Below are 27303 nucleotides of genomic sequence, written 5' to 3'. Positions count from 1 at the left end.
ATATAATACAGTTTTATGGTTTTCACTTCCCCTTCCATTAACTTCCTTTTTCCTTCTATAAATACTCTTCCATCTTGGCATGCAGACCAGAGTGTGCACGTGGCTTGCCATGTCTCCATGCCCTGGGTTGCAATCCTTTCCTTTTTCCCAAATAAATCCTTTTTGGTGATGAAACTCCTAGTCAATATTCTTTTTCAGTTGACATGATTAACATTGAGTAATGAGAATCTATTGCTGACAGACAGGCAACGTTTCCAAAAAGCCATAAACTGTGTTCATATTAAGATACAGACCAGGCCAGTCTGTGCCCCCGCCGATGTCACGGCTTCCTCCTCTACACACCCTTCCTGAGTGAGTGCGTCTCTCTTACCAGTGAGAACAGCAGCCCTGCTTTCAACCTTGGCCTCCTTGGTCAAAATGACCACGTGTCCAGCCTTTGGACAGCACTCAGTCCAGAACTGGGCTCACTTCCTTTGTCCTCCTTGGAGCCATTCAGCACAAGCTGAGAGCCTGAAGGGGCTTTCTCCAGTGCCCCATCGAGACAACCCAGAGGTCTCCCCGGACTGCGCACCCCCTTGCAGCTACAAGCTTAAGAAACCTAACATTTTCCTCCTATAAGTATGTTCCTGGGCTTTGGTGGGTCAGCTTCCACAGGTCAACATTCAACTCAGTGGTTAATTTGGGCAGGAGAGGTAGGGGGTCGTGCAGGGGGCAGTGTACATGGGGGTCTTAGTAGGTCTTAGGCTTGTGGTGAATATCAGGACTTAGTTTATTTTTTATAAAGACATTAATGTTTTTTAATGTGGATACGTTATAGACATTGTTTTAGATGCATATGTTTCACAATTAAAAGTACAAATTAAAAAGAATATAAAAATGAAAAAGAGAACAGAAGCCAAATCTCTGCGGAATGCCCAAGGAATGACTCTGGACTTGTTTGTGGAACCAGCTGGCCTGAGACCAGCAGCCCAGCCCCCAGGCCTTGAGCCGCCAAGTCTGGTTCTCAGGGCCTGGGGCCAAGACTCCCTGGAGGGAGACCATGCAGACAAGCAAACTGCCCTGGCACTCATTCAGGGCTCTCCCCACCCATCCAGAATTCCTGACCCAGGCTCGGTGCTACCTCCCTTGGGGAGAAGGGGGTGGCCTTTGAGTATTTGTTTAGAGACCTCATTCCTTAAACGGCTGGGTTTCAAAAAAAAAAAAATTGTATGTGCCTGTTGCTAACTTCATCTGCCCAGCAGCTAGGGCAATATCAGCCAGAGGGCAGGCTGGAGAGGAGGTGGGGGAAGGCAGCCTTGGGAGCCCCTCCCTCCCCACTTAAAGAAGAGACAAGACACAGACAGGGGACATGGAGCACATGGGGGAACCCGCGAGCAGCAGGGACTAGCCCAGCCTGTCAGTGACATCTTGGGGATTCCAACCTGCCTGGCTGCTTTTATCTCCATTAAGTCTTTTCCTGCACCTGGGCCTTGGCACCTTCTGTTCTTTCTGGCGGGACCACCTTTTCTTTGGCTTTTCTAATGACAAACACTTCATTGTTCAGGTCTAAAACCCACCTTCTGATCAAGGATTTCCCCACCCACGGCCACCTAAACAAGGCAGGCCCTCTCCATGTAGCACAATAACCAACTGAATGAATGAACTATGCTGACTACGGGATAGATGGGTGTAGGTTTCCTTCTGACAGGCATGTACTATGTCCTTAAACAGGGATTTCTGTTTTGTGTTTACTTTTGCAGCTACAGCAGAAAATCAAATGGCACTATAAAAATTTTATTTACCTAAGCTATTTGAAGTAGTCCTTTATTTAGCATGTGAACTATACCCTCTTTATACCCCCTTCGATAGGTTAATCACAGCTATTGTGAACACTTGAGAATGATTTTGGAAGTGTATCCAAGCCAGAGAATGTATTATTTAACCGAAAGAATAGCTTTGGCATGCTGGCGATTTTTCTTCAATGAAACAGTATTATTTTAGTAGGCGAAAGCTTTGATTTCTGAATTTTTAAACGTTGGGGCTAGAAATATAAAATGGAATCCTTTTTAGATAAAAACTGAACTAGAATAATTTCAGCTTGGTCAATGAGAAACTTTAAGTTTGGGGGTAGGAGGTTAATTATTTTTTCATGTTCTTGGTTTTTTATTGCCAAGAAAAGCAGTACAAGATTTCCTGCTTTTTAATTTCCCAGATGATTTATAGATTTAGCACAATGTTATTTACAGGAAAACATCAGAAGAAAATAATCTTTCTACATTAACAGAAGGAATTTTGAAAGACAGTATTCAATTAGTTGTCTTCCTGCATCCGTGGCCAGGTCTCCCCCTGCTTGGAACCTTCCAAGGGATCCCCTACTCTTAGGATAGAGCCTGAATGGACTCTTTAGGTGCCCACAGCCTGTGTCTTTCTTCTTTGCTTAGCTGCTGTCCCCAGCACTCTATGCTTCTGTCCAATTGACCTACTCTAGTTTCCCAAACAAAATCTGCTCTGTGCTCTCTTCCTCCTGGCCCCCTACTCATCAGTCTTTCTTTACACTGCTTAAATGTCTCTTCCTCCAGGAAGTCTTCCCTGATACCCCTGAATGAGTGATGCACGCCACTTCTCTTTGCTTTGATGGCTCCACATGTTCTCTATCATAATGCTTATCCTACTATATTATTAAGTTGGTGCAAAAGTGATTGTGGGTTAAAAGGTTAAAAATAATTGCAAAAGCCACAATTACTTTTGCACCAACCTAATATCTTGCTGATTCTTCAGTTTCTTGTCTGTCTCCTGTACCAGACTGCAAGCTCTGTGAGGGCGGGTACCTTGTTTGTTTGCTCACTGTTGGAGCCCTAGGGTCTACCATGATATTTGACATATTGTAGGTGCTCAGTAAGTGACAGGTGAATGAATGCGTGGTCAGAATTTGATTCATATCCACCAAGTGCTGGTATCACATCATTTATAGTTTATCATTAATAGTTCTGGGATGATTTCTAATTCATTGTTTAGTCATTCACTCCGTCCATCCATCTATCCATCCATCCTTCCATTCATCCATTTCTGCGGCTAGGCAGAAACAATGGTTTTGAAGTTGTAAGTAAATCTCAGGGAAAGAAGAAAATCAGGATCTCTGATATTACTGTCAGAATATGGATAAGACTCAGCAAATCATAACCATATTGTGGGCATACCGCGGCAGGGAGTGAAAGCAGTAGCAGAGAAATGGATCATCCAGCTGAAACTAAAGCAATTCAAACCTCATACACATATGATGAGCCCATAAATGTCAACTTTCACCTGGCTCTTTCCCTCCCTCCTTCCTTTATCAAGTCTTCGTAAAGACTTCTCCCTGAGCCAAGCCCTGTCCTAAGACTGTTGAATCGGAACCAGATTCCAGGCCTAAAGATGCTCTGAGTTTATAGGGGATAGCAAGGTGGATGTAAAGAACAATACAGAGGTTACAAAGGGCCTGTGTCGTAAGAGACCCAGATAACGTGTCCTGAGCACCTGGAGGGAAGAGAAGGAGGGAAGGCTGCATGGAAGAGGGGACATTTGAACTGGATCTTGATGGACAGGTAGGATGGACAGATGTGTTAGAACCAGAGGAGAACATTCTAGAAGGCAACAATCAAATGAGCAAAAGCACAGAGGTGGGATAAATCTGGGCAGGTCCCGAGAATTCAGCAGACTCAGAGGAAGGCAGTGGGAAGAGGAGGGGTAGGTGGAGGAAAGGTTAAGGAGATCACAGCCCAGATCACAGCACCAGCCTTGGAGACCAACCAGGGAAGGACAGATTGAGTAACTCACTCAGCTAACAAGTATTATTTTAGCACTTACATTGCCACCCACTGACCTGTCGCCTCTTCTCTGATAGTCTGCATAGCACCTGGCCTTCTCCAGCCTGTGTGTCCTCCCCTCCCCTGCAGGCAGCAGAATCTCCATCAAGGAGCATATCATGGTGTCCCCCCCCCCCCCATAGCCCACCATGGCTCCCTAGTGCTCCGAGCAGAAATTACAAGCTGGATTGCTGACCTGGACTACAACCACGCCCCCTCCCACACACACATCCTTACTCCCCCCACTTCTCCTAGGCCTCATGGGGTTTCTTTCATTTCCTGAAATGGTCCCTGTGTTTTCCCTTTCTTGAGACAGTCCCCAGCCTCCACTGCCCCACTCTGTGCAGACCCCTCTGCAGACTGTGCAGGTTGGGGGCAGATATGAATTCCTTGGGGACCCTTTCCCGACTTCCCAGGCTGAGTTAAGGGCCCCTCTTACTTGACCACGCACATCGTTGCCTGCTCATTTATCCGGCTTCCCCACTGGACTATGGGCTCTGAGGAAGAAAGGCTGTTTTCTGTGCACACCATTCCATCGCCATGCCATCCCCAGCTCAGATGTGCCAGTTGTGAGCAGGCCCTGGATTCCTGGGGATGGAAGGACAGAGGAAAGAAGGCTTCAGACGGGGTGGAGTCGGGTGCCTCCATCTCCCTCTCCCAGCTCCTTGCGTCCCCACAGGCTGGAGGGGGCCATGTGGTGATGAGCAGCGGCTGCCACCACAGCCGGAAGGTGTGAGGGGGGACAGCAGCACTTGGGAGGGGGCTGCCTCCAGATGGGAGGAAGTGTCCGAGAGGGGCTGGGGATGAGACAGGGGCACCTACTCACTGGCAGCCAGAGTCGAGCCCCCAGGTCTGAGTGGGAAGGAGCCACCCCCTCCTGGTCTGGCCAAGAAGCACCTTGACTTTGGACCCTGCGTTGGTCTTGCGCTTTCTTCCTTTTTCTCTATTTATCTTTCCAGCTGGCCCCGCCTGGGGCTATTTTTTCATCTTCCTTGTTCGGTTGCCTGAGCAGCCTTGTGGCTTTAATTGGCCCATTTTCTGCTGGAAAGATCTTTCCCTTCTTGTCCTGCTACCCACCCCCACTCCCCATGGAGCCTGAGAGTAAAAGCTACAAGTGAGGCTAACTATGGAGAGAACGGCAGACGGAGACAGACAGCTCAGGAGAAGGAAAAAGGGAGGGAAACAGACACAGGCAGACAGACAGACAGACAGACAGAGACAGGGTCGGCAGGGCAGGAGAAGGATGGGAACCTGGAGAAATAATGACAGAAATAAATAATTGAGGTAAGAGAGAGACACAGAAGCAAACAGATGGATTTATATTCATACTGAATGACAAGAGAAAGCCAGAGACAGGCAGCCACCCAAGGGGAGGGAGGCAGCCAGTAGCTCGGCAGCAGAGGGAAGCAGTGTCTCCAGGGAGGCTGGGGACTCAGTGCTTCGAGGTTTCCACAGAGTGTCCTGCTTCTCTGGGCCTAATTGCAGCCCTGGGATGATAGCTCACAGATCCCTACTCTCTGCAGGAGGCTGCTGCAAGGATGTCAACGTGCTTTGTAAATGGTGAGGTCTTTATAAATGTGGGAGGAGGAAATCGTTATTCAGAGGTTACGGGGCTTCATATATGTACATCTTCCTCTTGCATTTTAAATGAGTTAGGGTGGTAGAGGGCAATGCTTAGTGCACTTACTTGTTGTTTATTCCTATGACAAACCCTTACTGACCACCTACGAACTGCATCCAGCCTCCTTTCTGGGTTCTGAAGATAGAGGGTAGCCGAGGCAGTCTGGCCGCCCTTCTGCTCAAGGCCTGCCCTGTATTAGGTGATCGGTAAATGTTTACTATTTATCGAATATGTTGTAAGGAGAAGGAGCTGCTGACACAACCACTCCCACTATATCCTGGCATGTGCTATAGCTGAGGGGTGTCCAGAGGTGGGAGTCTCTACCTCCACCTAGGGACAGTCCAGGACAGCTTCCTGGAAGAGGCAACGGGGAGAAGGCCTCGAAGGCTTCCCCAAGTGGAGGAGGCAGGGAAGGTGTTCCAGCGGAGGGGTCAACCCATGTAAAGCAAAGGGGTTTGAAAGTATGGGGCAGAGGGCACTCAGAAAATGGAGCGTGAGGGTGGGGGAAACAGAGAGATGAGGCTGGGAAGTGAGGCAGGGGCTGGATCGTGAGGGGCGTTGAATGCCAGGCAAAGGTTTAGGGCAGGGGTGTCCAAACTGCGGCCCGCAGGCCAACTGTGGCCCGCAATCCATTGTTTATTGGCCCGCAGCAAATTCCAAAAATATATTTAGTTTACTTAAATAAACCAGGTGAGGCAATACGTACTTCACCTCGAGTGAGTGGCCCGGCTGTTTGTGTATTTTACCGCATATGGCCCTTGGTGAAAAGTGTTGAAAAACGTTTGGACACCCTTGGTTTAGGGCAAACTGGTGGTGATGTCCAGCAAAAGAATAGCCCGGTTACATCTGAGTTTTTCAGAGGAATGCCACTGGCTCAGCCCACATAGGAACAGGGCCTGGGAGGTAGGGCAGGGGCTGGGAGAGCTCGAGGAGGCTGGGGCAAGGTCCGAGTGAGGGAAGGATGGTCTGGATCCGGGAAGGAAGGCCTGAGCCATCCTGCGCTGGGCGGCTGGCTTGGGGCATTTGGCCTCTTGTGCCAGCCCAGCTGTCTCTCCCTGTCCTGTACCATAAACCACCGCCACAAAATCAAGTGATGAGTTTCATGGAAACTCTGAGACAAGTTAGCCCAAGGGTCTCAGACTCAGGTGCCTTCAGGGGCCATGGAAGGTAGCTGGGGTGAGACAACAGAAAGTGGAAGTAGTGGGGCCTGGGCCAACCTAGGGTGTGCCTTCAAGTGGCAATTTTTTTAAAACAAGATGGTGGTCCAAAGAAATGGCTGACCAAGTTTGTCCCTCAGGCATCACTCATTTTTCACCTCTGATGTCACCTCTCTCTTCCATTTCACAAGGGGGGAACTGACAGCCAGAATGGGCAAGAAACGCGTCCAAATGTGAGCCCCTTGTATTCATAATCCAGCTGGATTAACACCCCACGTACAGATGTGCAAACTGAGTCACAGAGAAGGGAAGTGGCTTGCCTGAGACGCACAGCTGTGGTGGATGGGGGGAGCGAGATGGGAGGGAAAAGGTGGAAGGCGGGCCACTTTCTCAGGCAACAGTCCTTTCAGGAAAATGACTCAGCCCCTTCCATCGCCAGGGGCTGAGGGGAGGAGAAACTTGGGAGCAGGGAACTGCTAATTGCCTGATGAGAAATAATTGGTAGTGGGAGGGGGAGTCAGCTTAATGAGATGTGGCTGTGGGTGGAAGCAGCAGGCTAAGAACTAACATCCCCAAGGGGAGGTGCTCTGCCTTCTGGTCACAGCTGACTGAGGTTCATAACCACCTAACAGCTGCTGGGCTGGGCCGGGCGAGGGCTGGGGTCAGCTCAGCCCAAAAGGCCCACAATCACCTCAGCCTGGGGCTTGCTGTGCTGCTGGTTATCTGCCAAGCTGCACCTTAGAGAATAATCATTAGGACCAATAATAATGCCTCTCCCCTGCTCTGAGCTTTTCACTTGTTTGGCCCCCAGCAAGCAGCCTTGGCTCACTTGGAGAGAAAAGGCAGTGGGGTTTGCAGCTGGCCCTGAAGGGCAGGAACGACTCCAATAGAGGTCAAGGACAGCCACGTTTTCCTCCCTGAGGCTCAGTTTCCTCAACTGTAAAATGGAGATGTTGTTCTCTGTCTCTGTTTACCTTTTCAACCTCATCTTCTACTTCAGACCTCCCGCATCCCCTCATCCCGGCCCCAAACACACACACACTTACCGTTACAATCCCAACCCACAGAACTGCTGGTTGACGTTCGGCACCAAATGCCAACCTGCTCCTGACTCAAGTCTTCACAGTGAACTCCAATTCATCCTACAAAGCCCAAGGCCACCTTCTCTGTGAAGCCCTCCCTGATTCTCCCCCAACAGTTAAACACTCCCTTCTCTGGCCTGCCACTGTACTGTGTACATTATAGCAAGACATCGTACTTGTATCTTTGCCCGTCTCTTTCCCTAATCCGGAACTTCCTTGATGCCAGGAAGACAAGACCTTACTTATTTCTGTACTCCCAAAGCCCAGCACAAGTCACGCACACAGTAAATACACAAGAAATGGTTCTTGAATTGAATGGTTGATCACACAAGCTCATGTTTGTCATTTTCAGTATCTGTTTCCTCCACTGGCCTGGGAGCCTTCTGTGGGCAAATCCGAGTCCTATTCACCTTCGTATTTGCTTGTGGCACAGGGGAGGTCCTCCACAAGGGTTGGCAGGTGGGTGACCACAGGAAAGCACTTTGTTCACTTAAAGCACAATTATGGGAATGGAAAGAAAAAGAAGCAAATCCCTGGATGGAAGAGAACGTAAGCACCACATTCAGGGTGTGTTTTCTTCAGGTGGTGAGTATGTCTGTCTGCGTGGCCGTGAATCTATGTCTGCATATGTGTATCTGTGGGTCATGTGTGGGGTTGTATACGCAGTTATGTAAGGATGGGTGTAGATGGTGTTTGCTTTGTGTGTGCATGTGTATTATTGTGTGTAGCGTACAGGTATTATTGCAACACCGTGTGTGTTATATGTCTAGAGTCTATGGGTAAGTCTGCACGTGTCTAACTGTACATGTGTCTGTGGTTTGTGTGGAGGTGTGTGACTGTATGTGTGTGTGTGTAGGTGTCGTGTTGTGTCAGCGGATGGAAGATGAAGTAGGAGGGAGAAGAAAAAGCAGAAGTTGTGATCGTCAAATGCCAAGCACAAAGAGCGAGAACGCACAGGTGTCCTCCGCAGGGACCCACATCCCAGCTACTCCCATCCCCCGTGTCAGCTCCACTCATTCATTCCTGCACTCCTGATGCCCGCATGGGACTCTGCTGCTGGGTCCTCTGCTGGTTGCACAGGATCTGACATGTCTCCTCCCTCCAGTTTCCTGGGGGGAAGGCATGTAACAAACAGTCTCGGAAGTGTGCAATCAGCACTACGACAGAGGGACCAAGGGGATGTGGCACTGCAAAGAAGTGTCCCCTGATGCAGTTGGGGGGGTCATAGCAGGTTCCCCAGAGGAGGGGCCATCCGCCTGAGCCCTGCGACAATCACACTGCCTGGGATGGCTTTTCTAGGCATCCAGACGTGCTGAGGCTTCTCTGGACCTCTGCTCTGGTGGGGCTCCCGGCCTTGGAGGGCCCCTCCTCTCCTCCAGGTGCCAGCTCTGCCGAGTTTGCAGAAATCCCCACCTTTGCTGTCTCCCTGCCCCACTCTTTCTGTCCACCCTCCCAACAAGGCCTTGTGGAGAAGAGGACTATTCTAAAGAGAAGTGAGAAGGAACGCAGCAATGAGAAAATAGAGAAGGCTCCTGGGACGTCCTCTCTGGTCACGTGCCCCGCTGCCTCCGGAGCACAGGTGGAAGCACAGGTGGCTGTGCAGGTGTGGATTTATGTGTGTATGCCCAGCCTGTCTCAGCCTGGCAGTTCCTGGAGGGTAGAGGAACATTTTTCATAGTCTCTTCCTTACCCCACCTATTTGGTCAGGGTGGCAGGAGTTTCAGACCTATATGGCTAGACTGACCTGCAAATTCTACAGTCAAGTGTGGACAAAAATACCCCAATTTGGTTGATAAAAGAAGCTGGTTAGCAGACCAGACTCTGGGAGAGAAAAGATTGGGCTCCAGTAACTAATGCAATTTTAAATCCTTATTCATAGGCAGGCCTAGATTTATTTTTTTTTCCTTTTCATTTTCATGTAAGAAAAAACTTTGCTAGAATACATGAGATGGTGAATGAGCCAGAATTCTGAAGGCTTTCAATTCCATTTAGTGCCTGTAATCCTTATTGAGCACCTATTATGCACCAGGTTCATGCTACACATGCAGAGCTGGGCAGCTGTGGCCCATGATGAGATACTGGGGCCCAGATGTGATTCAGGCCCTTCCCTGGGGCTGCAGAGGAAGGCGGGTTCTGTTTGGTTGGAGGAGAATCTGAAAGAGCTTCACAGAGGAGGTGATATTGGAGATGCACTCTGAAGAAGGAAAGATGTTTTAGAGGAAGAGATCCGCATGTGCAAAGGCCCAGAGGTAGGACTGGGCAGGTATTTTTGCACTCTTTGGCTTTGGACCCAAATGCTGGCCAGTCGAGGGAGGCATGAGGTGGCACAGTGAGCTCCAATATGGGACCTAGTGCTGGCCCTGGGCTCCAGTCTTCCATGACACATCGTGTGGCCTTGCTCCATTCACGTCCCCTCTCTGCGGGCTTGTGTGTGGGTGATAGAACCGCAGACTGGAACTGTGGCAGGAGAGGCGAATGAGACGTGTGTGCGCTCTCTCATCCCTGCTATGCTATGCCCGCGGCAGCCACTGGTCCTTAATGTATCATGATGAGCTTTTGTGTTTTTGTTTTCTAAGAAACACCATGTGGTGGGTGAGAGCACAGACTGTAGAGCCAGACTACATAGGTTCAAATCCCAGCTCTGCCACACACTAACTGAATCCTGGGGCAAGCTCCCTAACCTTTCTGAGTCTCAGTTTCCTCATCTGTAAAGTGGAGATAATAATATCAGCTTCATAGTATTGTGTGGGATCGACTGACCTAATAGACGTGAAGTGCTGAGAACAGGACCAGGCACATACTCTGTGAGGGTGTGATTGTTCCCCCAAAGCCCCCACATACCCCAGTGTTTCTGCAGATGGTGCTTGAGCCCAGAGCTTGTTGTATTACAGCAGCTGCGGGGATGTGCTACAGAAGAATCCCGTAAGTGCTCAAGACGGAAGCTCCTGGAACCTTAGTCTTTGATCTGTGAAGGGGCTGCCTGATCTCCAGGCCCTCCCGGCTCTGCCGGCTCTGACCATCACCCACAGGGCTAGCCCAGGGGGCTCAATACTGGGGACGAGGGACGGCCAGGGGACTCAGTACTGGGGATGGGGTATGGCCAGTACCCCTTCTTTCTGCGTGTTCTCTCCCTTCCTGGGGGCCCAGTGCATCTCAGGGCTCCTCCCCATGCTCTCCTGGCTCCTTTCTTTCTTCTATCCCTTCTCAGGAGCTCCAGCTCCAACCTAGGGTCTGGGGCTTCTTAGGGAAGAATGCGTGGCCCCTCAGCTGGCCCTTGAAGAGAGGGACCTAGAGGCCAGCTCAGGCCCAGGGTGGGCCCATCCAGTGGCTTGCTCCAGCCTTCAGAGATGCTCTGGAACCAGGTGACTTGAATCTGAGGGGCCTCATACAAAAGGATGGGCCTCTGGCAACCAGAACCTCTTCCAGAGAAGCCCAGGTACTTGAACCAAGTGGTTCAAGTACATCTGCATCAGCATCCCCTGGTGGTGGGGATAGAGGAGGCTCATTGAAAATGCAGATTCCTGGGCCTTACACAAGACCGACTAGCTTACTCTCTGGGGACTGAACACCTGTGTGTTAGCAAGCTCCCCAGGTCTCCTGCTCACTCAAGCTGGAGAATCTGGGGCTCAAGGGACCACAGAGATGGGGAAGCCCTCAGTACCAGGAACCCTTTGTATGGTCAGCACACTCCCTGAGGGACGCCAGGGAGTCCATTCAGCCCCATGAGCAAGCCCAAGCCTGAGCTTTCTCTCCTTTCTCCACAGCTGCCTACACTGCTCACACGTTCCCCGCAGTTTCTAAATTCAACATGGGGAAGTTTTAGCTGTGTATCAGCTCCCTTCCCCTGGGCACCTTGCCCGCTGGGGAGGGGTCTGGGCTTCCATTCTTCTGGGCTTGCAGGACAGCACCTGAGGGCCCTGCTACAGGCCAGGGGTGGGGAGCTTTCTGGCCCAGAGCATGCCTCTGATTTGCTGGACACAACTAGGCCTCTTAGCCCCTTCCTTCCAGAAGTCCCCGTCTTTTCCATCCATCCCCATGTCAGCTTGGTGCCATCCTGCTCACCTGCAGAGGGACAGCCCTGTGCTGGGCCCTAGAGCTGGCGCTGGGTGGGGGCACAGGAGCCTGACACCCACTCTGGCCCCTACAGATGGTTCGATGCCTCATTCAGTCCACAAGCATCCGTTGAACACCTGCTGAGTGTGGTTGCTGAGCTGGGTGCTAGTGGGGGCGGGTGGGGGATGGGGGACTGTTTGGGGGCGTAGAAAGAAATAGAAGACTGGGGGAGTGGAGAAGCCCACGCATGGGTTTAGAACAATCACCAAGCAGCATGCCACACAAACGGAAACACACTCATCTCAATCCAGTTGTCACGCTTGTTCAGCAGGCCCCAGCCTGGGTGTCTCAGAAGTGTGGCTTGTGCGCTGGGGAGGAGGGGGCAGCAAAGACACAGAGGCAAACAGGTCTTGAGTTCCAGTCCTGAGGCCCCATGCACTTGCTGTGTGGCCTTGGGTAAGTTGCTCACCCTCTCTGAGTCTCATTCTTCCCTTCCTTCCTCCATCTATACACACAGGAAAATAGCAGACTTGAACCAAATTTGCATGACCCTGACAAGGGATGTGGCTTCTTGGTCATCTGAGTAGATTCTGTTGGAGGCTTGATATCACCCCAACAGGCAGTAAGGATAATGGTTAGAAACTGTGATTTGGGCCCCAGACCTCCGTAGAAAGCCAACTCCGCCCCTTACATATCAGTGTCCTTATCAAGAGAATGGGCAGATCTCCAGCATTATTGGGAGGAGGATCCATGAGATCGTCCTGGCTGGGGAGGGCTGCCTGGATCAGCCCTCAAGGATGGGGTGGGGGGTGTGCAGTTCATGAACGAAGTGCTGGTTTCCCCCTTTGCTTTTATTCATTGTTCATTGCAGATTTGCTTTTGGGGGGTTCGCTTCTCTGAAAGATTGCGTGAGGTATGAGATTTGAGAAATACCAGGATAATAGGGCCCAGTGCAGTGCCTGGCAGGTGTTAAGCTCTCATGGCTGTTAGAAAACATAGCTCTTCCTTCTGATTCTTTAACATTTTCCGCTGACTCTTTTGCCCAATCTATTGCTCCTCTGACATCGCACACACCTATTACAATTCCATTGACTCTATTCCCTATGCTGTGCTCCATATCCCATACCTATACATATATTCGATTATAGTTGACATACAATATTATTCAGCTTCTCTCACTTATATGTGGAATCTAAAGAACTGAATAAATGAGCAAAGTAAACAGAAATAGTCTCAGATATAGATGAAAAACTGATGGTTGCTAGATGGGAGGAGGGTGGAGATGAGGGAAAAGAGGAGGGGATTAGACAGCACAAATTGGTAACTACCATATTGCCACGGGATATGGAAGACAGTTTGGAGACTAGTATCAATAATGTTGTAAAGATTTTGTAGGGTGTCAGATGGGCACATGTCCGCTGACTCTTCTCTCCCCGTTCTCCTTCTCTGCAGTTTTCACTCCCTGGAGACAACTGGAGTCCTCCGTTTTGCCCAGTGTCTAGCTGGGCCTCTCCCACTACCAACTTGGGTCTGGACTAAGACTGGTCCCTCCCCTAATAGAGCAGCATATAGTTTAAGTCTTACGTGTGCCGTGCTTACAAATAGAGACCTGTGTTACAATTCTGGTTTGCTGTTCACAGGCTGTGTGATCTGGGACAAATTACTTAGCATCTCTGTGCTTCAGCTTCCTCTGCCCTGAAAGGACTAACACACCGACCTCATAGGGCTCTTGTAAAGATGAAATGAGCGAATGCGTATAAAACACTTAGCGCATACTAAGCACTCAATCAACATATTGCTGCTCTCAGGTTAAAGCCACGTGGGCTATTGAATGCTTTCTATTTCCTTAACTTTAACTGAGCTGTCTCCCGGCATAGACCAGTCATGCTGGAAGAGGTAGGAGTGAATAACGGGAAGGATCCACGTGAGTGCATGGTGAGAATAGAAGTTGCCGTGGAAAGGAGGGAGTTGAGGTCTCTAGGGAGAGCCTGTCTGGTTGTCATCAGCTGTAGTGAGCCTACAGGTTGTCACAGAATGAGCTACTCATTGACGCTTGCTGGGCCGTCTTCCTGGTACAAGGACCCAGGGTGATAGGGGCACATCCAATGAGCTGTCGGGGCTGGGTTCAGCAGGGAAGGTACTCGGAAGGAGCAGGGCTGGAGCTGGGTTGTTGGATTCTGGCCAGCAGAGCGAGGAGGAGCAGACCCTGTGTGAGGGTCAGAGCAAACTAATCCGAGCCCTGGAGGGTTAAAATTCTTCTCCCCTCCTTTTCTCTCCTCCCCCCTCCCAATCCTGTCTCTCCTCTCCCCCTTCCCCCACAAAAAGCGATCTTATCATGACCAAGCAGAAGAGAAAATTCAATCTGATAGCATTTTATGTGTCTTTAAGATTTATCACATCCTAAGAGTGGAAAAGAAAAAAGATTCCATCCACTTTAAAAATCTTGATTTGCAAGGATAAGTACATGTACATATGGTCAGAATTGAAACATGCGAATGTAAGCATGTGATCAATCTCATGTAGGCACACGGAGATGACTTAAGGAGTGCGTACATTTACCAGAATGCAGAGATTGGGCTAAGGAGCTGGGGGGACAAGCCGTTGTGTTTTTTTTAAAGCCCAAGAGAGTAAACTTGGAACCAGGGTCACCAACAAGACCCAGCCATTATGCCAGGAGAAATTTCTCACAATAAGCAACCTCAACTAACTGGGCTCAAACTGCCCCCTGGGGGGCAGGCAAGCCCAAGTTAACTGGGATGATGGTTCCCCATAGTGGATGCACATCTTAGAACTCCAGGATGATTTGGGGTTACTTTTAGACAGGCCTATGGGTGTTAACCTACAAAGAAAAAAACAAAATGAGAGTCAATAAGTGTTTATTTGGGATGAAGAATTGCAATTTGGGGAGCACAGATTGCAGAAACCCAAACAGTATCCCAATTTCAGGGTGAGGGCATGGGGGTTTTATGATAAAAGGAAGGGAATCATTTCATAAATAGAAAGATTCCTATGAGTGCCAACAACCTGAGTTACTCTTTAGCTGTACATGCCTGGTTACTGATTCAATCTTCAGAAAGAGAGTTTATACATAATATGTATCACTCCTTGTGGTCAGGATGTCTGCTTTCCTGTTAGCTTTACAAACAGCTGTTAGTAAAACAAAGTGGGCTTGGCCCAGTCCAAAGGTTGTTTTGCCCAGTTCAAATATTCCAAAGTTTCAAGGAGTAAGATGTGCAAGGCAGTTCTTGTGATATGGCGGCTCTGATTCCATTTTGAAATGGTTCCATTAGGTCGACTATTGCAGGGGAATCAAAATCATAGTATTTTATCTTTCTGTTATATACTCACTTGGAATGCTAAGAGGTTTGGGCCTATTAAAGTGAGAGTCTAATCATTCTAATTTAAAATGTAATTGAGTAATTAACTTCTATGTGTGAGTTTAAGTTTGAAATCTTACTAAGCTATGCTCAGTAATAGAATATATAAGAGAATTTTAGGCTCACCACAATTTACCACATTTAATTTACTAAATGAAAAAGAATTAGTAAAAAAAATAAATAAAAGGACAGGGCAAATTTGTTAACAAAAGGAAAATGAATTAAAAAGAAAATCTCACAGATGATGTTAATAATTTTTTTTTTTTTTGAGATGTACTATACACTCAGAAAAGTGCCCAGGTCACAAAGTAAGCCACAACCAGATTAAGAAATCTAACATTGCTGGAACCCCAGAAGCACCCCGACCCCCACCCCAGGCCTCCTCCAGTCACTCCCACCTTAAGGGAAACCACTCACTCAAAACATTAAATTTATACATGTAGTATGAATTGTTTGAGGCATGTTTAATTAATTACTTACATTGGTAAACAGGACCAAATATCATTTACAAATGGGACCAAATAGCATTCAAAGGCTTCTTAGAAGGGTTGCTAAATCTGCTTGATATAAACAAAAAAAAGATTTGTAAGCAGACTTAAAACACTTAAGAGAGAACTAGGGTTAGAACTTGTCAGTTTAATAAATTGAACTCTAGTTATTTAAACTCAAAGTAAACTTCTGCAAGGCTTTTCTGAGCTCAACAGCCGCTGGTGAAATCACCACAAAACTTAAACGAAATGCATCAAGTCTGGTTCGAAGTCATAGTTCAAAGTCCTGAAAGAGTTTGCTTTAAATTACATAGCATGCCTCTGTACTTTCCTTAGGTGAAGGACGTATCCCAGCTCCCAAGACTTGCTTCCAAAGCCATAGGCTTTGTAGATCTCACTCTTTCCTTTAAATGACATTAAGTCGCCTATGCTTTACTTCAAAATCCTTCAGATAAGACAATGTGACATATCTTTTGTTACGTTTAATCTATACTCTTGGAGATTCAGTTAAGGCAAACAGGAGTGCATGCTCCCAGGATAGGTCAGTAGCATCTGAAAGACTAATCAGAAGCCCACGGTTCCTACAGCCACTACAAAGCTTTCAGTTTTCTTTATCCCCGGTTAGCACCAGAGGGCTTTCTCATTTGCATAATAGGTGTAGAATGGCTTTTCATTGGTGAATGCAGTCGTGTAAGCAATGTGTCGATTGGCTGGAGATACCATCCAGGCACTGTCACTCCTGCAGGAAAAGGGTCTTAGAATCCAGGGGGTCCTAAAGCCTACAGAAAGTGCTCTGGGTTCAGAACCTTCACCTAGTCTTGTGCATGTCCCATCAGTGGAGAATTTCGTGGCCTGCCTCCCTCTAGAATCTCACCTGAATTCAACACTAGAATGCTGTTGCATTTGCCTTGGGTAAATCTTTCATGCAAGGAACGTCTAACAGGACAGAGACCTGGAGCTTTATGGAGTTCCAAAGAAGGCAGTTTTGGGGCCTGCTTGCGAATGTGTGAGGTGTACTTGCTAATAAATGTGTGCATGTGTGTGGCCAAATTTGGTGTGAGGCTTGCTTGTGTTGTCATTTACAACTGGGTCGCCAGGTTGTGGGGGAGGAGAACGTGAGCCCTCCCCTTCCTTCTACCTAGTAAGAAGAAATTGACTGAAGTGAGTCCAATATTTGTGGATCAGCCAATTGGTTTAGCAGAGAAGCCCGGCAGCGGGGGGATAGGTGGGAGGGTGGGGGTGAGATGCCATGAAATGGGTTGGAAGACATATCTTTGGGTGGGAATGTTCCTGCCCCCCCGCCATGCCCTCTCTACTGGCTGTCATCTACTTCAGCTCTGGGTAGGACCATTTGGGGCTCAGTTCCCTCAGACCCTGTAAAAACGCACCCAGGGGAGCGTGCCCTCACGCTTAGCCAATCCCATGCCAGGATCTGGAAGTCTGGGTGCAGGGGTCATTTTCCTGTCTAGAGCAGGGCCTGGGGCTCCTGTGAGATCCTCTGTCCTCTCCTCCACCTGCTGTCAAAGTGGCTGTTCCGTCAGCCCTCTGCTGACTTCTATTGTCTTCACACCCTACAGCCTAGCTACCTATAGGTGTGCATCTCAGGGACAGTATCCCAATTGGCTTGAAGGGTCAGTGACCTCCCTTCAAAGTGCTCAGTGGAGGTTCCCTTGAAAAGGGCTCTTTTGAAAACAAGATAGCAAGTAATGAGCTCGGTGCCGCCCCACCTCACCCACCTCACATCCTTCCTCCCTTCCTCCCTTCCTTTCTTCCTGAGTGTGGAGCTCTCTAGGCCCAAATTGAGTATAAGCCAATCATGAGTACATTTCGTAACTTAATTCTGCAGGACCCTTGTTCAGCCTTAATGGACACTGACTTTTTCTTTTACTTCCTGCCTCTTCTCCAGCGTCTCTGTGCAGCAGAATAGCTCACACTGGGAGTCTAAACCATCAAAGTCACTCCTGACTGCACAAACAGTAAAGCCCCCCTCCCTGCACTCACACCAAAATCTCTGGGCACACGCCGTCCTCTGGACTGCTGCAGACTCTGCAGCAGGAGCTGCTTTCCTTCAATAGCCCTCCCTCCTTGACCCTTTGAGGACTCCTTCCACTTAAGACGCAGGTGTTCTAATAGCTTCCTTCTCCCAGCTGAGCCCTGGGCCCCCACCAGCAGGGAGGCTAAATTGTCTTCACATCCGTCTGCTGATCTCCCGTCCTCGGGGCCAGCCAGACAATCAAAGTCATGACGCCAGCATTTGGTTACTTGGAGGAAAACAGCTCACGCACTATGGGAAAGGCAGCTGTCTGGGGAGGGAGAAAAGTAGCCCAAAGTGGGCAGTATTTTGGGAACAATGTTTAAAGGTAGCATGTAAATCTGCTGCATTCGGATCCTGGTGAGAGACATTGATAGAAGTGCTGTCAAATGGCCCTGGTGGCAAATGGCTTTGTCAGCTAGACTATCTGTGAGCTGTAGGAAAAGTGGTGAAAGGCCTTTTATTTGCAGTCAATGCCCTTCCAGGGGGAGAAGCACTTTCCCCCTCACCCCATCTTTGCCTCGGTCTCCCACCACTGCCCCCACCCATGTGCTCCTGGATCTCAGGACCTGGCTGTCTCAGAGAGGTGAGAATAGATGCCATTTACCTAGTGATCACCCACCCTGGCAGTTACCTCCTAAAGGCAGAAGTGACTTTCTCTACTTGTCCACTTGCTTCTGTGTCTGATTAGGAACTGGGCCTTTCGAACCCGTCCAGATGGGGCTCAGACTCTGCACTTTGACGTCTTTGCTCCAGGTCCTATGAGCGTCCTTAACCCTTCAAGACGTTGCAGAATCTGGGATCCCAGAAAGATCGGGTTTGAATCTGGTCCCTTGAACTCACTATCTGTGTGACTTTTGGCAAGCACTTAACCTCTCTGAGCCTCTGTTTCCTCATCTGAAATGTGGAGGTTTGTAGAATTGTCCTGGGGGTTAGCATGGTTAGGGACCAAATCAATTTCCTGGCACATCCTGACAGCTTCAGAAGTGATGGTCCCTTCCTCCCCAGCCTCTGCCCGGGTGTGGAGGGGAGAGAGGACCCTGGGCTGCATGGTGAATTTGAGCCTGACTGGCTGGCCCTGGTACACAGGCTGCGTGGCTGAGCACGCACGACGCAGCATGGTCTCTGCCAGCCATGCAGCAGTCTGTGTTTCTGCAGCCGAAGAGGCCCCTGCTCCAGAGAGCAAAGAGGTCTCTGAGTCTCTGCCCCACGATGGGGAGCAGCTCAACCCAGGGGGCCCCAGGGTGGAGGTGGGAGTGAGGGTGAGAACTGTGGTCAGGGCTGTCACCCAGGAGCCAGGAGCTGTCATTAGTTGTTCTGGCCCATAATTAGGCTCTAACCACCCTCTGGCCCGAGATGAATGTAGGGACCATGATTATCTGTCATTAGCCTCTTCGTGCCTCAGAAGACTGATTTCACACTGTCCCCTCCTCTCCCACCCCAGCCCTGCTGGAGGGCCCTGCCAGAAATGCTCAGACAAGAGCTTCTTGCTCAGGCAGACCCGCACAGCGAACTCTTCCCTCCACTTTGCTACGCCCGAGCAGTCCACAGCCCGACACCAGGACGTGAACTCTACTAAATTGCTCTGGTTCTGAGCAGAAGGTGCCAGCGTCCTTCCTGTCCAGTGAGTGAGGGAAACAGGTGTATAAACACTAAAATCCAGCCCAGGGCAGTGGGGCCTGGTGCTGTAGGGTACACACTAAAGTCAGGCCGGCCTGGGTTCCCACACCTACTCTGCCACTTAGCAGCTGTTCAGCTTTGGGCAAGTGATGAAGTCCCTCCGGACTTTTCTCACCTTTATAGCAGGGGTACCTGCCTCGTGAGGTTTCAGTGAGGGTTACCTAGGTCAACAGGTGATTCGGCCGGTTAGCTAGTCACAGGGTGTTCACTGAGCACCTCCTGCGTGCTAGGTAGGAATCTGCAGAAACAGGTGAGCAGGACAGAGACTGAAAGCTCAAAACGCTTCCATCCTGGGGAGACAGAGACACATGGACATTAATAAAGCAGTTTGAGGCGCTCACTGCTATGATGGGGTCCAGCAGGGGATAGGGTGGCGTGTCACCCAGAGGTGCTGCCCTAGCAGGGGTGGCAGGGAAGAGCTCTCAGAGGAAACAGCTTTTGATGGGACCCAAAGAGTGAGCTGGGTCTAGGCACACAATGGGGGGGGGGGGGGCGAGGACAGAGCCCTGAGAGGTGAACAAATGTGGCTTGTTTGAGGTCGGAAGAGCCACGGGGGCAGCAGCACCCTGCCAGAGCAGGCAGGGGACCGTCATACAGGGCCTTTGGGGCCACCGTGGGTCATGTGGATTTTGTTTCCAATGTGGGGGAGGCCTTTGGAGGACTTCCTTTCAGCAGGAATGATCAGGTCAGTTTGCAGCTTTAGAAATAGCACTTAAGACTTCTATGGTCTCTCATCTGCAGCTTCAGAACAAGATACCTGTCACCTGCCCTTGACTGGTGCTGTATAGGCTTTGCTCACAGTATCCGTTGGTTTGCTGACTTGGTAGGTTGGAGGTTAGAGGGGTCAGAATGATACTAGAACCTCAGTCAACTGGGTCAACTGCTCACCTGATGCTCTAACCCCCCTCTTCAGCATCTTTGCTCACACACCTGCAAGGACGGGGAACTCATCACCTTTCATGGTAGTGTATCACCTAGAAAACACCCTGTCTCTTAGAAAGTATTTCTTACAGCAAGTGGAACTTAGCCTCCTCTAACACACACAGAGAACTACCTAAGCGTTCCCACCTCTTCAGAGATGCAAAGTGCTCAGCTCCCCCTCTGCCTCCTCCCATGGGCCCATCAGGGGTGAGCAAGTGCTTCACCTCTGCTTCTGGCAGCTGTGCCAAGGAGAGCCCCTGACTCCAGAGGAAGCATCTGACTGATGTTCTCGCTTCCAAAGTCTCAGGATGTCCATGAGCCCCTTCATTTTGGTGCTCTCCCCAACTCCTCTGAGAGGGCTGAGGACACAGGACAAAGTCTGGACATTTTTGAACGCACTGCCTTCTGCTTCCTCTCTGCACAGCTTTCTTCTGGAGACTCCCAGGGCAGTGTGCTCTCTGAAAGCTGCAGGAGCAGGTGCTACTGGAGAGTCAGCCTCTAGACTGCCTGGGATCAGGAAACAGAAGAGCCAGAGGACATTTTCTATGACCCTGTTCTCTGCCTGTGGTGAGGACTTTCCAGGAACTGAGAGCTCGATCCCTTTTATGAAACAGCAACTCTTTGCCAGGCACTGTGTTAAGTGGGGCTGTCAAGCATAGTTGCAGATGCCGTCCATTGCTCAGCTCCCTGGAGTTGTGCAGTGCCCAGCTTGAACACCTGTACCTGGTGGTCCTGGAAGCACTTTGCCTGCTTTGTCTTGTTTGTTCCTCACAACAGCCCTCACAGGGCAGTGCTATTTGGATGTCTATTTTGTAGATGAGGATATGGAAGCAGCTTAGAGTGATTGTGTAACAAGTCCAATGTCAAAAGAGTTGAGGTAGTAGCCAAGCTGGGATCAAACTGTCAACCCCAGTGCAAAAGTCTGTTGCTGTGCTCTAATTGCATGGAGTTATATAGCAGAGTGTTCAACGATACAGATTTTGAAATTGGCCTCGATTCAGACCCTGGCTTCATAATTACTACCCACACTACCTAACTTTGGGGAAGTTACTCTAAACTTCTATACTCTTTTCTGTAAAAGGGTAGAAGTGAATCCTACCTCACAGAGCTGTCAGCAAGACTCAGAGAGACGGTACATGCCAGTGTTGCTGGCACAACCTGGCACCTTATAAGAGAGAAATGAATGGTAGTGTAAAAAATCACACTGTCCAGAGGTCCACAGCAGGGCTGGGGGGCAGCCCGGAGCAGCACTGGACTGCTAATGCCCACCAGCTAGGAAGATAAAGCAGCCAGCCCCACTCTACTGCTCCATTTGATTACCCAGCTCCGCCCTCACCTGGGCCACCTAAGGACTTATTTTGGAAATGGCCAGTTTCAGGTCAGCAGCAGGGCTCTGCAATCTTGCCTGAAGCAAATTGCCTCTTGCACAGCTAGATCAGACTCTTCCAAGGAAAGATGTAATCAGCGCTGCATTTACTGCCTGCGTTATGAGAAGTGAGAGTCCAAGCTGCTCCTTGGGGACCGGTAAGCCGAGGAACGGAGGTACAGTGATGGGTAACAGGCTGTTGATTGGGACTTTTCTGTTGCCTTGCAATTGCTGCTCAAGGGACAAAGCTGAGAACAATGGGTGCTGAGCGGTCCACATTCAGAAAAGCAGGTCAAACAAACAGACTTATTAAGAGGAAGCTAAACAGCCCCCAGCCCAGCTCCCACAGATACACCACCAAGCCTATATAAACCGAGGCCTTGGGAGTCAGGAGGAATTCTGACAACTCAGTTGTCAGCCAAGGGGGCCAGAATGTGGCTGTTCCTGTCCCCTCCCATGGGTGGTCCTTACACCAAGTCTAGTGAGGTGGTTCCAAAAGGACATGGTAGAGGACAGATGTGCCTTAAGAGGCCCTTAGTGTCTTGGCCACCTCTGGGCATCTGTAGTACCTGCTTTGCTCTAGGCAGAGGAGAGAAGCAGAGAGCTAGAGAGATAGCAGAGCGAGAAAGCTGTCGGTGGGGCTGCCTGCCACTTGGTGTGGCAAGGATGCAGGGGATTGGGGCGGGCCCTTGGCCTGAACCATCCTGCTGAGCTGTATATGAAAGGGCTGGTCCCCAGTGAGGGGGCCCTGCATCAAGAAGTGAGGGGGCACCCTCAGGGAAGAGGTGAATGAAGTCTTCTGCTTCCCATCCCCAAGGGAAGGGGGGAGGGGGAAGAGGTAACTTTTCTGTGCCCCTACTTACCTCCTCCTGGAGCAGGTCCCGGGCCAAGCCCAAGCTGGGCTACTCTTTAAGTACATACTGACATTTGAACTTGCATCGTTCTGGACTGGCTGTATATATTCATAAAGTACCTGGAAAACTATGAGTCTTGCCTGGGTGCCGCTAAAGTGTTGAATGGTGAGTAGACCGAGCAGGGCTGGGCATTGATGGGAAAAACCTAAAACGTGTTCCTGAGTGTATGTACTTGTTCAGACTGTTCAATGGAACAATGTTTGACTCTCTTTTTTGTCTGTCTTCTTTAAAAGAGGCTGTGTTTGAAAGTATATGAATGTGTGTGTGTGTGTGTGTGTGTGTGTGTGTGTGTGTGTGAGAGAGAGAGAGAGAGAGAGAGAGAGAGAGAGAGAGAGAGAGAGAGAGAGAGCTTGGACCCTAAAACTCTTCAAGGGAGGGTATGGTTTTTGTGCCCCTGGCCATAGAACTAGGCTGTGGAAGACGCTGGTAGAGCAAACGTAGGACTCAGTGTGATGGGCTAGAGGCAAAATCTGAAAAATTGCAGATGAAGAGAGGAAGAGGCAGGACAATTGAATGTTTCAAAGCATGGATTTGGGTGTCATGTTCAACCACCTGCAAGCTATGTGACCTTGGCAAGTCACTTAAATTCCTGAGTCACCTGGAGGCCTTCTTTATAAAAGGTAGAAAATAAAACTTACTTTCTAAAAAAAAAAAAAATCTATGAAAGTACTCAATGCCGGTCCCTGACAAGAAAATACAAAAGAAGCAAGAATAAAGGAGTGATGCCTTGCCTTACAAAAATATTTGTATTCAAGAAAATTCACTCTCCCATTCACAGTCCTTTGATATATATACTGCTTGTGCATTTGAAGTCAGGTCGGTATAACTTTGACTTACAAGCTCCTTTTCAGAAATCGTGAGCATAGATTAAGCTCTTGCAGAGTGCCAAATTCTGTTCTAAGTGTTCAACTTATATTAACTCAATGGCCATTGCTTAGTGTGAGGTCTATCCGAGTGGGAGAGGTTTACTCTTCAAACTGGACCCCCCCCCCCCCCGCCCCACAGCCTCACCTGGACTCCTAATGGGAGACCAGGAGACCGTGAGTCAAGGAGAACATGTGAGTGTGCCATGGGCCAGATGGCATGGGAGCATGAGTGGAGATGAATGTGTGCATACACATGGGCACTGACACAAAAGGCCACCACCACAAGAGATGACCACAGATGTTTAAGGGTCTGGGCACTCTTGCCAGAGCACTGAATTACCCATTGCTGTGTGATATTGGGTCCTCTGCTTAATGTGATGGACAGACCCCAGGGTGACCCCAGATGATATCCCGCCTCCTGATGTCCACACCTCTATGTAATCCCCTCCCCTTGAGTGTGGCAGGACCTACAACTTGCTTCTCATCAGTAGAATATAGCAAAGGTGATGGGATGTCACCCCTGTGATTTTATTTCACCATATAAAACTGTCCTAGCAGACTGGAGAAAGAAAAAGGGAGACCCTCGCTGACTTTGAAGAGGTAAGCTACCATTTGTGCGAGAGCTTACAGCAAGGGTCATATGGCAAAGAACTGTGGGTGGCCTCTAGGAGCTGAAAGTGGCCCCTGGCTGACAGCCAGCAAGGAAACGGGGATCTCAGTCCTCGAGTTACAAAGAGATAAACTCTGCCAAACACCTGAATGAGCTTGAAGCAGATCTTTCCCCAGTTGAGCCTCTGATGAGAACGCAGCCCTGACTAGCACCTAATTGCAGCCTGGGGAGACCGTGAAGCAGAGAACCCAGCTAAGCTGTGTCCAGACTTCTGGCCTACAGAAACTGTGAGATAATAAATGTGTGTGCAGTGCTAATCTCTGTATGTGTGGTATTTGCTATGTAGCAATAGAAAACATAAGCTCTGCTTTTGGTAAGGCAGGGAGAGTCAAAAACTTGGCTTCTCTCTTTTCCCATGACTCCTGCCCACCAGTCTCACAAGGATACACTGAGGTGAATTAGAGAAATAGCTATGAATTGTTCTAATAACCTGGAGGAAAGCACGAACAAAAAGTGTAGTGATTATGTCATCAAAGCGTTTTTTAAATTCATCCAAAAGGCAAATCTAATGAATTGGATGAATAGAGGTTTTGGGGAAGTTTGCAAATATAAAGTGCCTGGTAAATACTGAAAATTAGGAAGACTGCCATTAAGGGTGCTCAGTTCCCATGATGGGTAATTATCGAGGCAGAACAAGATCTGCAAGGCAGCCCCTTCCTGGGTCCTAACAATAGACATAAAAGGATGAGGTTAATAATCACTAATGAGGCAGATAACTGAAGTTGATGTCTCAAAGAGTAACTGTCATCCTCAAGGACAGCAGCGGCTCCTTATTAATGTTTCATCCTGGGACCCAAAGTTCAGATGGTGTGCCTTTTGAAGGTGGCACAGCATGGGGCAGCTATTTGTATTGCTTGTAGGAAAGGTGCTACTGCTCACATCTTAGGCTGAAAAATTTCCACCTCATCTCAAAGCTTTAGGTGTCAGCAGAATTCGGATATAATGCTAGAGTGTGGTGATTAAGAACTTTGACTTTAGAATCAGATCAGATAGACTTGAGTTCAAATCGTATCTGTATCACTGTATCAGTTAGTTCTTGCTGCATAACAAATGACCCCAAATTTAGTAACTTAAAGCAACAAGCATTCATTTAGCTCACAAGTCTGCAGATTGGCTGGGCAGTTCTGCTGCTCTGGACACAATTAGGCTGATGTTCACTGGGCTTGCCATAAATCTGCTATCAGTGGCTTGGCTGGGGTATGGCTGTTCTTGGATGGCTTCAGCGGGAGAACTGAGTTCACTTGGCTCTGCCCCTCATGGTCTCTCATCCTCCAGCAAGGTAGCTTGGGCTTATTCACATAGTAGCTGGCAGAGCTCAAGAGAAAAAGCAGAAGCTTGCAAAGCCTCTTGAAGACTAGGCTTAGACTGGCACACAACCTCACTTCTATCACATTCTATTGATCAAAGGAAGTCATAGAAACAGCTCAGATTCAAGGACTGGGGAAACGGACTCCACCTCTTGATGGGAGGAGCTTCAAAATCACAGGCAAAGGGTGTGGATAAGAGGAGGCTATTAATTGGGGTCATCAGTGCTTCTTCCCAAGGCAGCACTGTTCCAAGAGCAGTAAGAACAGGCAAGCTTTGAGGCACAAGCACTTTTCAAGCCTCTGTTTGAATCCTTTTTACTGAAGTCCCATTGGCCAAAGAAAGTGGCATGGCCAACCAGATCAAGGGGTACAGAAATAGATGCTACCTCAACAAGGGAGGGAAAGAAATCTGTGGCTATTTTTGCAGTCCTCCACACCACCCTTCCAAGGGTTACCTGGGAAAATCTTAACCGTCACTATATAAATGAATCCCAGATGAGGCCAATGTGACCAAAATCTTGATAAATGTCGAACCTGGGAGGATAGTGGTCAACAGGTTGTAGTATTAACGCAGGAATCTCTGTACCCCATGTCTTCACCCCATCACCCAAGTCTTCTCCAGCTTCTGCACAGCCAAGGTTCCTGCCCTGGGCCCCAGGCTTTAGAGCAGGACTGTGCAATAGAAATCAATTGTGAGCCACGTATGTAGTTTTAAATTTTGTAGTAACCATGTTAAAATAAAAAGACAAAGGTGAAATTGATGTTAATAATATAGCTTATATAACTTAATAGATCTAAAATATTGTCATTGCAACAAGTAATCAGTAGAAAAAGTATTGCTGGTGTACATTTTTTACATGCTAGGTCTTCAAAATCCAGTACATTTGTAGGTTACACTTACAGCCCATCGCAATTTGGACCAGCCACATCTGAAGTGTACAATGGCACATGTGGTGAGTGCCACCCAATATAGTAAGAACCCCACCCCTCAATCCTTTCTCTATCATGGCCACCCTGTGATTTTCCTTCCTGGTTCTTATGGTTTGCAATGCAACAATTATTTTCTCTGTGGCTTGGTGGGTGTTGCCATTGGACTGTGGTCTCTTCAAAGGCAGGTTGGTGTTGGCTTTATTCACCGTGGGCCTCGAGGTCTGGAACAGTGGCACACAGGACAAGTTTGTTGGATAGGTGTGTGAGCTACCCAAGGCTAAGTGGCCGGCTGAACTTAACTCCTCCAGCTCCTCAGATGAAAGAGTCTGCACACACAGCTCAGGTCAAGGACCGGAGTTCATCCTCACTTGTGCGGCAGCCTCTGCATCCTGCAGACCCTGCTCCCACCGAGTGTCTCGCCTCAGAGCGGGCTTTGCACCCCCCTCTTGTGTGGCAGACACCTCCTGCCCCCTCTAGGCCCTTGGGAACCATGTTTCTGATCAGAAATCTTTGACAACCAAATGTTGCTATCCAAGGCCTTGGCAGCTACACGGCTTCACCGCCTTGCCTAAGAAGCGACCTCTCCCTGCGGGAAGACCCACATTCTTAAATTTAGAAACCACCAGCCTTTGTGATCTCAACTAGCACATCCTTATAATTTTGAAATCTTAGCATCTCAAGGGTTCCACCCAGGGAACAGATCACTCTTTTGTCCTCCAAGCCCTCTTTTAGGTAAGCACCATATTTTTCTGATTATGAAGCTGTAGGATTTCATGGTCTACCCAAGGAGCTGACCACCCTTCTACGTCCCCCATTTTAGTAAACACCACATCCTCATGTTTATGAGGCTATGGACCCTCAAGGGCCCCACCCACGAGGACGGGCCCCTGGTTTTCCTGAGCCGCATTGTGGGTAAACACCACAGTCCTGGGATGACAGGGCTCCTGGACCAACCTAAAGAGATGTTTTTGGTATCACATGCAATTTGAAATAAAAACACAGAAGAAAACAAAATATC

Source organism: Rhinolophus sinicus, chromosome 14, assembly GCF_057876585.1.
Source record: "Rhinolophus sinicus isolate RSI-liver-muscle chromosome 14, RSI-T2T, whole genome shotgun sequence".
Classification (NCBI taxonomy): domain Eukaryota; kingdom Metazoa; phylum Chordata; class Mammalia; order Chiroptera; family Rhinolophidae; genus Rhinolophus; species Rhinolophus sinicus.
This window is presented reverse-complemented; position numbering follows the sequence as displayed.